This window comes from Phalaenopsis equestris, unplaced genomic scaffold, assembly GCF_001263595.1.
Source record: "Phalaenopsis equestris unplaced genomic scaffold, ASM126359v1 Scaffold000789, whole genome shotgun sequence".
NCBI lineage: Eukaryota > Viridiplantae > Streptophyta > Magnoliopsida > Asparagales > Orchidaceae > Phalaenopsis > Phalaenopsis equestris.
The window spans coordinates 192,409-206,836 of record NW_018165229.1 but is presented as its reverse complement, the minus strand read 5'-3'; the positions used below and the strand labels follow the sequence as shown (position 1 = coordinate 206,836).

General features: G+C 34.3%; 1 protein-coding gene across 1 annotated transcript in view; it reads left to right on the top strand.

The window, feature by feature from the left end:
* The first annotated feature begins 3,932 nt into the window (after positions 1-3,932).
* The window catches only part of LOC110031223 (39S ribosomal protein L47, mitochondrial), a 54,970-nt gene continuing 44,474 nt past the window's right edge, over positions 3,933-14,428 (top strand). The window contains exon 1 of the mRNA XM_020734317.1: positions 3,933-4,090. The gene's annotated coding sequence lies outside the window, so the exon portion shown is untranslated. The remainder of the gene's footprint in view (positions 4,091-14,428) is intronic.

Below are 14,428 nucleotides of genomic sequence, written 5' to 3'. Positions count from 1 at the left end.
CTTTCTTGTTGTTGGCAAGATTATAGTGACCCAAGCGTAATATTGATGATCTGCTAAGAAAAAGATATTTGAGTAACACTCATATAGATACATTTATACATCAATTTGTTGGTCGAGAAGAATAAAATTTTGCCTGGACTATCAATCATTTCTCTTCATTGTTAGAATAATAGAAGAAATCGAAAAAAATATAGAGGCTTCGTTTGGGTGGGCACCTACATTTTCTTCCACAAAAATGGTATTGATGGCCAATTTTGGAAGGTGGATTCTCCATCCTTTCTTTAGGGTGTTTTGTTGTTTGGTAAATGGAAAAGTTCAACTTACCTTCAAAATTATTCACCATTGCCCCTATTCAAATTTTTGCTTCCATCCCAGTTTCTTGCCTCTCCCTTATTTGCCCTCTTCCCATTTTTGGTTCGATCAGCCTTCTTGAGTTTAAAAAACATAACAGCTATGCATTCTCCTTCGCTTTATTCATCGTTCTACCAATCTCTCTTCCGTCAGGACTATGGTTAGAATCTCAGATAAACTTAACATCCCCTCTCTTCTTCGATGCAAATATGCTATCATTGTCTTCAAAATCTACTGTCTCACGCGAAAGAAGCCTCCAATATGCCATGTCCTTGCAACTCAACCATGGATTGAAGGTGACATCCAAAGAGAACCAAGAAAAGAGTTTAAGAACACTTGTAAGAAAAATAAAAGTTTCAAGAATCTTGGAAAATGTTCGCTCGTGGTTGGAAGGGTAATGGCATATTGTAATAAGGTAATTTTATATTTCCAGAATTGATATCAAGGTAAATGTATTAAAAAAATAAATCTGATTTACAGACATAGCACTCAATGCCCATGCCTTTTCATATCTAACACTTAATGAAATTCACTTGTTATATACATGCCATCTTACTAAGACATGAAAATGTGTATTCATTTTTAAAAGCTAGAAAGTTGGTATTTTTTTATGTGATATGAAAAATTGGGGTGTTATAACTATAAAAAGTCAAGTTTAGGAAATAGATATGTACATAAATAGGAATTAGGTGGTATATATGTAAATGCCCCTTATTAAGGCAAATATGACTAAGAAAATTAATTATAAAAGCTTTATATGGAGATGGATGAATTATTTTAATGATATAATAGATTGCACTTCAAGCACAGCCTATAAGTCCTGTTTTGACAATTTTATATAACGTCTCCATTAGTATCAGTAGAAGGTTAAGAGTAAAGAAATACGTTTAATTATTCTAGACAGCCCTTGGAAAAGAATTTAGAATAATAGTCATGTGTTTAAACCTACTGTCTTCCATACATATTTGCTCATTTTGTTGTCATAAACTCAAAAAGGTTTCTCCTTGATGGTTGCCAATTGACAAAATTGTATTTTGTAGGTTCATTCAAGCAAATGCATGAACTAATTAATTTATTGTGTGAAAGGATCATGATTTTATGCAGGCTGTAGTTATGATGTATTCCAAGTGTTGATTAAGTGAAGTATAGTTATTCTAATCTAGATTATACTTGTTTCTTAACAATTCAAAAGGATGATGTTTTTCATATTTTTGCTACGGATGAATTGTTTTCAAGTGCATTATTGCTCCAGCAAATGAAAATTAATATCATTGAAACTATTTCTAAACAAAGAGCTGTTTTTTTTAAATAAAAAATTACAAAATTTAAGCCTTATTTTTGGGTGTTACTTTGTTGGCATGCTAAACAATCAATGTATCCGCAGAATTATTGGCATACAAGGCAAAACAACGTGAGGGCAGCGATGGGCCAAGAGCTTGGAGTGCTTCTGAATACCATTCAACCCTGCCAATGATCTTGGCATTGAAGATATATTTTTCTTAAATTTTTATATATGTTTTAGTACTTGGTAACATAATTCTCAAGCAAAGAATTAAATAAAATCTTAGTATCCTTAGAAGATCACTAGGTGGAATAATATATGATAAAATTCTTCTGTGGTATGCTCTCAATATTTTATTTTTAGTATGGTTTATCCATATGATTCCTTCACGTGATAAATACATAGCTCTTATATTCTCGAGGTTTTGAATTTTAGTATTTATGTATATATAGTTGATCTAAAGTTATGCATATTTATGATTGCATGACAACAGTCTCTCCGATGTGCATGAGAAAGTATTTGTTTGATGTTTGGCTCTGTCAACTGTTGTAGGACAAGGATGCATAACATGACCATGATCTTGGTTCCGTTTAAGAAGCCCATGCATTCAAATGCCACAAATCATTGGAGAAATATCAGATACTGCAAGCATTGATTCATTGTTCATTTGGTTCAGATTTTTTTGGTATTAATTGTTTTGAATAGACTTAGTTGTTTGGTAAATGGAATAATTTGTGGTGAAAATTAGTATAAGATAAATCTTAGAGATAAAGTTTGTTTGGTATGACTCGTATACCATATGAACATATGCTGAAATGAAGAGGAGCGGAAAAATCTGTTCAATCGGGCGAGTTTTGTTATGTGGGTTGGGGGTGCGGGGGCAACGCTCCATGATACAGTACAGATGTAATTATGTAATTACATTTTGTACTCCAGGGTTAACCCTAGGGCATATGTTGTATTCTGTAATCCTTTTTTTTGGAATTTAAGGAAAGTCGTCGCTCTGCTCCCGAGAATGTAGTCATTTTTGCCTAACCTCGTTAAATCTTTGTGCGTTCTTTTGAATTTGTGTCGATTCTTATTTTTATTCGCCTTAATTTCTCAACAAGTGGTATTCAGAGCGAGGTTTTAAGGCATAAAAGAGATCGGCGCAGGGACGAAGAAGTAAGTTTGGCTAGGGTTGGGAATCAGCGAATTCGTCGTTCACGCAAGAAAGGTTCGTAGCAAAGAGAAGATTGGAGAAGACCAGCGAGGCGAATTTCAGAAGGAATTCGCGAAAGGCAGGGCTTCGACAAATCAATGGGATGAAGACAAGGCTTGCGAAGCAGTTCAGCGATAGCTGTTCGGGGAGGAAAATATTACATCAGGACTCCTAACGTAGAACGTAGAGCTACACCTAACGTAGAGCTACATTCGGATTGGAATATTTGGCTGTGTTACGGGAATATTTCATTTGCGTTATTTGTAAAAATGATGTGTTATTCGAGTATTATATGATGTTATTTGATTTTTTTGCGGTGTTATTGGAATATTCAATCGTGCTACTTGATTTGGGGTTGAAGTGTTATTGGAATATTCCCCCGCATTACTTGATTTGGGGCTGTGTTATTTCAATAACACAGTGTGTGTTATTTCAATAACACAGTGGAAATTGAAATAACACTGAGAAATATGTTGAATAACAAAGCCCCAAATGAAATAATGTAGGAGAATATTCTAATAACACCGCAAAATAATCGAATAACACCATATAATAATCAAATAACATATCATTTTTACAAATAACACGGATGTAATATTCCCGTAACACGGCCGAATATTATAATCCGAACGTAGCTCGACCTTAGAAGACCTGATGTAATATTTTTCCATTCCGGGAAGGGCTTCGACAACCAGGCGAGAGTTTCACAGACGAGTTTGCGAATCGCCTATGCAGGAGTTCGCTAATTGCGGGCAGTTATTGCGATCAGGCGCGAAAGGCATAAGTGGTTTGGACAACGCAAGCAGCGGGCAGTCTAGCGAAATTTTTCGGCGCTGGAGACAGTCGGGCGGCGGAGCGTGGGCGAGGAATTGGAAGGGAATCTACTGGAAGGAATATTGGAACTTTCTTATTGCACGTGGGTGCTGAAAATATAAGGGATATTACAGGACGCGAAAAAGGTAAGAAATAGGGCTCTTTTGAGCAAACTTAGGGGTAATTTGGGGCAGCTTAAAAGTGCGGCAGTGTTTTGAGTTTTGAGAAGGCCGTCTTACTATTTGATTATCATGTTTTAGCAGCATTTTTTGAAACCAGGTTTTATATTTTGTATTACACGCGGATCGCAGGTATATCCGCGATCCGCATTTGGCCTCGAAGCTTTTACACGTTTGCCCTCGCAAAACAGTCTCGCGACATCCCTAACCTTCCTTCGAACTGCTTCGATTGTGCCTCCGTCGATACCCGAATTCGCTCCGCAGGTAAGGAATGTCTTCTCCTCCCTCCGCTCCTCCTTCTCCCCCATTTCACCGAATGGCTTCTTGATTTTGGACTTTGCGGTGAATCTGGAATGAGTAAAAACCTAGATCCAGTTGTTGGGAGGCAAGTATTGCTCGTGTAAATGTAGATCCACTATTTCGTGTAAACCATCCTTGCATCTGAGATGGAGCCTGTTGGTTCCAGCTTCAGGGAAGTTTCGATATGCAAGCATTTGAGATGGGCAACATTTTAGATAGGGTTGCATCACTGTTTCTTTCAGGAGCAAAAGGAAATATTTTATGCCATTTGGTTTTCTCCTTCTGCAGCAAACGACAATATGGAGACTTTACTACCAAAGCTTTCTTTTGGCTTTAAGCATTTACTTCATTATTTATAAAATTTTCAACCTGTTCTCAATTAGAGATCTGCACTAGCATGATACTAAAAACTGGCTTCATAAGTTGTATCTTATAAACTAGGAGATAAAGATGCTGCTAGTAAAAGCAATAATCAGTAGGAGCAATTATTTTTAATGTTTCATATCCTCTTGATACTCTATTTATTAAGAATTCATGAGTCACGAACTTCTTGCATTCCCTATCTTATCTGAGACAGTGGAATTGGTCTAATATCAACTATCATTATATTTTTGTATTGATTTCTACGTGGAACTTTATTTGAGGGTTGTGGAGCTTTCTGGATTTGAAATATGATGAAATTAGACAGTAATAGATATGTGAATATGATTCTCCTGATTTTGAATTGCTGGTTGGCTGTTCTAGGCATGGCAGAAATTATTATCTTTTGGGAATACTATTTCTTGGGGCATCAGATGATGCGAAATAGTTCATTTTAACCATTAAATACTTGAGTATTGTAAACAGAGTGAGCAGGTCTTCTTTATTTTTTTAGAGAGCTATATAATTGTGTAAATGAAGAACAGTATTTTCTTGTCTTAACACTTGATCTTTAATTTTGTTGAGAAAATAACAAATTCTGCTACACAGATTGTTTATTCAACTAAAAAAAATATATAATTGTTCATCTTTCTATGAACTGTTCGGTCACAGTTCTGTTTAAACAACTTATTCAGAACAGGGGCAGAATGATCATTTTTCCAGAATCAGGAATCAGCTGTTTTCTTTTTCCATAAGCGCCAACCAAACAGCCAGACAGCTTATCCGGATCAGCTGCTCATCAGCAGATTATCAGGATAAGCTGTTTATCAGCAGAAGCTGGATAAGCTGCAGCTGCCCCAAACAGACTTGATCTACTGCTTACAAATTTCTCTACGTAGTAAAGTCTTGAGTATGAAAACCGAGCTATTTTGGTAACTCAATAGAGAAATTTGTACTGAGTTACCAAATTTCTCTACTAAGTTACCAAAATTTATCACGGCTCGATGTGAGATCACGGCTTGATGTGACTATTGAGGATGAAAACCGAGCAATAATTTTGTTGTGTTCATTGTCTTTTTCCTATGAACACCTGATGACTACTCTTACATATGAGAAAAAAACTATTAAAGTTGATGAGATCACTGCAACATTTAGGGCTGTCAAAAAAGCTTGTTGTTCGTGAACAGCTCGTGTTCGACTCGTTAAGCAGCTCGTGTTTAGCTCGTTCGTTAAGTAAACGAGCCGAACACGAACAAGTTTTTAAAGAATTAAAAAAATATATAATTATTTATATAATAATATATTACATATATTATTTATATAATAATATATTATATGTATTTATATCTAAGTTTAAATCATATCATCTCGTGTGGTAATGTGGTTAGTATTTTTTTTGTATACATTTGGTCTAGGTTCAAATCCCACACTTTACATCTATGTTTTTCAATTTAATTTGTCCGAGCCAATTTCGAGCTGAACACGAACACTAATATTTAATTCGAGTCCAACAAGAACACATTGTTCACGAGCCAATTTCAAACACGAGCCGATTTCGAACACGAGCTATTTCAAACGAGCCGAACACGAGCCAAGCCTGAGCTCGCTCAAGCTCGACTCGTTTATAGCCCTAAGAGCATTGTTGGCTCACAACCAGCGAAAGCAGAATGCAGGGGAAAACTCTCATAGCGACATTTTATATGTGAAGGGTAATCAGGATCGTGGAAGGAAGAAAGAGGAGGGTTTTGCAAGATGAAATTCTAGATCAAAGTCTAAAGACAAAAAGACGATTCATTGCTACAAGTGCATGCTACAAGTGCAAGGAGCCGGTGCAAGGAGCCGGTTCATATGAAGAGAGATTGTCCAAAGCTCAAGAAGCAGACTAAGGAGAAACATGATGCATCATCTAAGTCTGTAATGGTGCGTAGTGACAATTCAAATTGCAGTGATGGTGATATACTTTCAGTTTCATCAACTCAGTTCATGGATGCATGGATCTTGATTCAGGATGCTCTTATCACATAACATCTAACATGGAATAATTTACTTCATACATGTTAACTAATTCTAGCTCAGACTATTTAGGTGATGATAAATGTTGCAATATTATTGATATTGGTGAAATCATAATTCAGATGTATGATGATACTGTTAGAATATTATGTGATGTCAGACATATTCCAGATATGAAGAAGAATTTGATTTCCATGGGCACTTTACATAGAAATGATTTTATTCATAAGACAGATGAAGATAGGGAAACCATCATAATTGTTAAGGATGCACTGACTGTGATGAAAGGAAAGTTAATTGCATGTAATATCTACAAAATGTTAGAGAGTACAGTTGTAGGTGAAGTTCATTATGTGGAGTCAGATGATGATAATACAAAGCTATGGCTTATGTGTCTGGGTCATCTTAGTGAACGTGGGATGACGAAATTGCACAGAAGAAACTTGTTGCATGGTGTTAAAAGCTGCAAGCAAGATCTTTGTAAGTTTTGTGTTCTTGGAAAACAAACTATAGTCAATTTTACGACTAGAAAGCACAAAAGTGAAAGGATTCTTTATTATTAGCATTCTGATGTACGGGGCCCTACCAAAGAATTGTCATTGAGAGGATCTCAGTATTTTGTTATATTTATTGATGTTTTCTCCAAGAAAGTTTGAGTGTATTTCTTGAACCAGAAATCTGAAGTCTTCTCCAAGTTCAAGCTGTGGAAAGATGTGGTGGTGAACCAAACTGGCAGAAAGACCAAGTATCTTAGGTCTGCTAATGACACATAATACACAGATTCACAGTTTCAAAAATTTTGTGAGGAGCATGGGATTCAGAGACATTTTTTAGTGCGCAAGACATCACAGCTGAATGATGTGGCAGAAATGATGAACAGATCAGTAACTGAAAGGGCAAGATGCTTGAGACTAAATGCAAGACTTCCTAAGAGTTTATGGGCAGAGACTGTGAATATGACATGTTATCTCATCAATAGATCACCTCGAGCATCGTTAGGTGGCAAGGTTGCAGAAGATGTATGGACAGGTAATCCAGTTAATTTTGATCATTTACTAATTTTTTATTGTCATGCTTATGCGCATGTACTTGGAGATGAATGATCAAAACTTGATGTAAAATCTAAGAGTGCATCTTTCTGGGCTACAAGAAATGTGTGAAAGGATACAAGTTTTAGGATATTATTGCAAAGAATATGACAATCAGTCGAGATGCAGTTTTTGATGAAGAGTCTATGTTGCAACAAAATCAAAACAAGGTGCAAGGGAACAATTCCAGTTCAGATGCAGTGCAGATGGCATTAGAACAACATCCAGAAATAACTGAGAAAGTTGAAGGTTCAAATACAACACCTGGTGACTCCAATACAGATAATTTGCAGAATTACAATCTAGCCAGAGACAGATAGACACACTAATATAAGGCCTCATAACATATTGAGTTATGAAGACTTGATATCTTGTGCATTTCTCATCAGCAGCGAAAATCAAGCCACTTATCAAGGAGTTATCACTAGTCAGGAGAAAGAGAAATGGATGGGTGCAATGGTTGAGGAGATGGAGTCTTTGCAGAAAAATCGCACATGACAGCTAGTTCAACTTCTTGAGGGAAAGAAGACTATTGGGTGTAAATGGGTGTACAAAAGGAAACTAACAATATCAGAAAAAGAAGGGGAAAAGTTCATGACTCAATTGATAGCAAAGAGATTTTTACAACAGAAGGGGATATATTATGATGAAATCTTTTCTCATGTGGTCAAACATCAATCAGGGCAGTGCTTGCATTAGTAGCTATTTGGGATTTGCATTTGGAGCAGATGGATGTTAAAACTGCTTTCTTGCATGGTGATTTGGAGGAGCATATTTACATGGAGCAACCATAAGGGTTCACTCAACCTGGATATGAGCATTTGATTTGCAGATTAAGAAAATTATTGTATGGGTTGAAACAGTCTCCAAGACAATGGTACAAGCGGATTGACTTCTACATGATTTAGATTGGCTACAAGCGATGTGAGTATGATTATTGTGTTTATGTGAAGAGCATTGATGACCATTATATTATTTTTCTGTTACTGTATGTTGACGATATACTAATTGCTGCAAAGAATATGAATGATGTCTGTGGTTTGAAAGCTTAATTAAGCCAGGAATTTGACATGAAAGACTTGGGTCCTACAAAAAAGATTCTTGGAATGGAGATTCATTAAGATAGAGGCTCAACACGATTATGTTTATCTCAACGAGGTTATGTTGAGAAAGTACTAAACAGATTTGAGATGAGCAAAACAAAGCCTGTGAGCACTCCATTGCAAATCATTTTAAGCTTTCATCAGAACAGTGTCCTAAGACAGATAAAAAATCGAAGTCATGACAAATGTTCCATATGACAGTGCAGTTGGCTGCTTGATGTATGCAATGGTATGTATGGTATGTTGTATGCAATGGTATGTACTCGCCCTGATTTGGCTCATGCTGTTAGTCAAGTCTGCAAATACAAGTATAAACCAGGAATGCGACATTCGGAAGCAGTTAAATGGATTTTCAGATATCTAAAGGGTACTGTAGAACATGAAATTTTTTTTTGGCAGTCAGCAGAATGATCCTTCAGTTGTGGGGTACGTTTTTCAGACTACAGTTGATTTGGATGTCAGAAAGTCTACAACTAGATATGTGTTTACTCTTAGTGGATGACCTATATATTGAAAATCAATAATTCAGTATATTGTGGAATTATCTACAACTGAAGCTAAGTACATGACAATAGTTGAAGCTGCAAAAGAAGTCTTATGGCTTGCTGGGCTAGTAAAGGAATTGAGCGTTGAGCAAGGTGGAGTTCAATTGCATTATGACAGTCAGAGTGTCATTTATCTAACTAAGAACCAGGTGTACCATGTGAGAACCAAGCATATTGATGTCAGATATCACAAGATCAGAGAATTTATTGCTTCTGGTGAGATACTGTTGCAGAAGGTTCATACTGATGAAAATATAGCTGATATGTTGACCAAGCCAATTACTATCAACAAGCTCTTGCATTGCTTTAACTTGTTGAATGTTTGCAGTTGTTAGAGAAGCATTGTGGTCCAACCCACTTCAGTGTGGAAGAAACTCCATGATGTATTTCTCCTAAGGGGCTGGATATTCGCCAATGTGAAGATTTGTTAGGTATGACTCATTTACCATATAAGGGACAGATGTTGGAGCAAAGCAGAGCGGAGCAGAAGAATCTTTCCAATCGAGAAAGTTTCATTATGTGAGTTGGGGGTGCGGAGCAAACACCTCGCGGTACGGTATAGGGTAGTTCTGGAATTACATTTTGTGCTCCAGTGTTATATATATGTCTTTTTGTAACCCTAGGGCATATGTTGTATTTTGTACTTCTTTTTTTATGGAATTGAAGGAAAGCTGTCGCTCTGTTCCCGAGGACGTAGGCATCATTGTCGAACCTCCTTAAATATCTGTGTGTTCTTCTGGATTTGTGTCGATTCTTGTTTTTGTTCGCCCTAATTTCTCAACAAAGTTTGATGTGATTGTAAATGAGAATTTAGTGGTTGTTAGTGAAAGCTAAATCATGGATCATGAGATGATCAGGAATGATGAAGTCTTTTTTCTGCTTCAGCTCGTGACTGCTAACTAATTCTACAATGCAAGAAGGAAATGTTGATGATTATAAATTTAGTTTTATTGTATTTTGAGAATTCCAGGATTTGCATAGAATTTTAACCATCTATTTATATTTAGAAATGTAGTAAAGCTAGAAGGATGATTGAATAGATTATGCAAAGAGCATATAGCAATTATAATTTTGAAATATGAGTCTTAGTTGTTTGGTAAATGTTGTTAACTGAACAAATTTGATGAATAATAAGATTTGAGAGCTAGCAATTAGAAATCTAAAAAATGTTGTTAACTGAAAATTTAGAAATAATTATAATAAATCAACAAAGGAATGATGAAGAAGATTACCATAAAAAGTAAAATTGGAGCAAAAGTTAAAGAGTTTAATTTGCTCATTAATATTAGTTGCAGGAAAAACAACATTAACTCTTTTAGTTTTGCAGCTCAATAAAGCAAGCATCTTCCTAATTTCATGAGTTAAGCATCAATTTTTTTTTTTAAATATACTTTTCAATTTTTTTTCATGATGTTTTAAATCATTAAGTGTACATAATAATCAATTCACTCATTCAATAATATTCCACAGATATCCGACATAGTTAATATAGATAAATGTAAAGTTGCAAGAAAATACATGATTAATAATAAATAAATAAATAAAATGATAAAGGCTTTAATTTGCTCATCCTATCATCCATTGGGACATTTTAGTCTTTTGTATTATGAAAGCTACAACTAATAGCATAGACAAAAGGTACTAAAGATCTTTTTGATGCTAATAAGCAAACAAAAAATTTTCTATTCAAATAGTAGTGTGGACTTTATCAACATCAACTTTATACCACAATTTTTTCATAAGTTGTTTTCGAAGGAAACTTTAGAAAAGGAGAAGCTCTCTCAAACAAATCCTTAAGAGGGTTGCATTTTCTATTTATAGTGTTTTACTTTTTGTATTGTGCAATATTTCCTTCTATACAACCATCTACTAATTATACTTTTGCATTCTTGAGTTTGTGTTCAAGATATGCAGGAGTAAAACCATATTTTTAATAATCTAATTAGTTAGAACGGTAGAAATGTGCTTTAGAAAGCTTGCATTTTCTATTTGAAGTGTTTTACTTCATCTGTTTTGAAACATATCAGTCTGTAAAACTATGTTGTATTGGTGCTACTCCTATATTTTTTTAGTTTGTGCTTAAGAAACGTAAGAGTAAAATCATGTTTTTTTAAATATCCACTAATTGTGAACTGCTAAATTTTGTTTTAAGTAGCTTTCATTTTGTATTTGGGGTGGTTGACTGCATGTATTATGCAGCATTTCATTGAGTACAACCATATTGTAATAATTATATTCTTGTATTTTTTGAGTTATCAATTAAAAAAAAAGGCTTGAATATAATCAAGTTTTCACACATTCAATTTGTGAGAATTTCTTTCATTATTTATTTTGAGTGGTTTATTTTATTTAATGAATCAAAATAAATAAATTATGATTCAGATGTTTTTGAGAGGTAGTTTTGAATGCCTTTTTCGCAAATTTGTATGGGTTTCATAAGTATAACCATGTTGTTCAATTGTATTTCTTAATTACAACATTCATAAATTTCTCAGCTCAATAATGTACATAATCATCTTGGGGTACCCCATTGATTTTTGTCTTATGTTAGAAATTGAATTGAATTCATGTTAATATAAGTCATCATTAGCAACTGATAATACTTTTATACTAAAAAATAATAATTATCTTATAATAATACCTCTGTAAATATTCGAGCATAGTAGAGAAAGGGGTCGTTATGAATGGTTTGCATGTTCTTCAACTATTAATGAAATATCTTTTTTCTCTATCATAATTGTAGTAACTGAGAGGTAACATCAAAATAATCTTTAATATATGTTAAAACAATAAATATAAGTATTATTACTAAGTTTATTCTTTCTTTCTTAACGCCCTTTAATCTCGCATTGAAAATACCCTTTTTGTCACATCTTGTTTAAGTTTTTTAGTCCGATACTGCAAACAAAGTCTTTTTCAACAAACTTTTTTCTCTTCACAAGTTTTGTTAATGGAGGTGAATTCCCCCAAGTATTAGTTCAATACCATCTGATAACATCTTCAAAGAGTCTATCATATTGTTCAACTTCTTCATTTCCTTGTGCTCTACAACTTATTTAATATGAATATCTACTTATGTGATTTTTTAAACAATAATTATTACAACTTATTCAAAGAGTCTATCATATTGTAATAATTATATTCCTCCAAGTATTTTTAATAAGAAGTAGAACCATTATTTGCTTGTAACTTTTTTAGTTTTCTGTAAGCACTCATAATGTATATATTTCTCTTTGCACTAGAATATGACCTCATTATAAGTTACTTTTTTGGGATGCACACATGTTGAATCAAAACATTAACACAATCTACATAAAGTAATCCATCAGCTCAAATTTCTTACAACTACATCGTATATTGAAACTAATTTTCTCAAAATGAATAGTTAAAACTTAGAATGTTTCTTATTCTCCAAATTTCTAATAATGTATTCTATAGAACTATTATCAAAAATTTTTTGTGCCTCGACCAAATTCCCAATGCCAAATTTCTTCTTTAAAGGGCATGGTTTCCATGAATAGAATGTAGGGTTTTATGTTAGTATAAGTCTACTTTTGACTATGTGAATAATCCTATACTTACTACATGTAAAACTTTTATACTGTTCATTTTTTCTTCATGTATCTATGACTTTCTCAAATCCTGAAAAACAAGTAATACTAGAGATTGCAGGCTTAGAGATTCAACGACATACATTATTTATAGACTCATTGTGTTGTGCGGATTAAATACTCATGCATAAAAAATCTTTATTAAATGTGGTTAACCATTTACTTTCAAGTCTATATAGGTCATTTAGCCAGCATGATTGCAGAGATTTTATTTTACTATTATCTCAGACTATACTTACTCAAACTCCTCTTCCGGGTCATATTCAGTCATGCATCATCAAAATAATCTTTATGATGTCTTTTTATTATTGAAGCAATAAATTTTTGAAAGATATTCCTATCAATATGTCGTTGGCATAGTCTATGTCAAGTATGAAGCAATGCAAATTTTATAGTTTTCATCATTATTTGATCTTGATCGGTGAATATTTTTGAAGGATGCTTATTGTCTATATACTAATAGATATTTTGGATAACTGAGTAAATGACTCAATTATCTCTTCTGATAAAAAGGTTACACTAAATAAAATATTTTGCCAGTGATAATTACTCTACAGGAAAATGCTCAATTAGCGTTGGACAATTCCGACAGTAATCAGATTCTTTTTTGACACTAATGAATTCTTACGTAGGATTAACATAAAAAAATGTTTGGTGTTTAACTAGGCATCGCTAATTGGGTTAGCATCAATTGGGTTTTCACATACATACACATAATAATCATAAAAGTTGTAATAACATACTTATCTATCATCACAATTGCAAAAAGAAATTACCAACATGTCTAAACAGTGATACCAAGTTTAATTAAAGAAAAAATGGAGCTAAATGTTCAAGGTTCACAACTACAAAAATTGACAAGTCACTTAAACAGAGATGAAAATTAATAAAAAAACCAGCCTCTATGATGGGGGAACATCATCAAATACATAATAAAAATCTTAATCTTGCTCCTCATCCCTTTCCTTCACATCCTCATTGATAACACTCTTTTGTCGCTTGCCCTGACGATTAAAACTCTCCGTCATGCATGTTAAACCTTCTACAACCTTCTCTTGGCCTTCACACATCTGTTGGAGCTCTTCATTCATTGCACTGACGCGCGTCACAAGCTCGTCATGCTGAGCATATAACGAGTTAGGGCCACTCATAGCAACACGAGAGCACTCATCTTCAAAGGCAATGTCTTTTGCGCCTAAGACGTACACCCTCTTGTGTGCGTCCATGACTCAAAAGCAGACTGAGTGCTGCTAACGAACGACGAGGTATGGCTCACCATCTCCCTTTACCTCTCCTAGAGTTGCTCTTACTCCTCTTGCATAATAAAAATCAAATACTATTTGTCATTTAAATAATATTAGCCAAAAAATATAAAGTTAATTTTTTTTCCTTACATTGACATGCTGAGAGTAGTCGGAGACCCACTGTTGTGTGCTCAAGCGACGATGTGTTCGGACATACAACTATGCAGTCGATGGCTCTCGGTCATGCTGCCTGGCCTGTATACATGAGATAAAGGTAAGTACCTCATAATTACATAAATCTTTATGCTTCTGAATTTTGATATAATCTTAGCACTCTC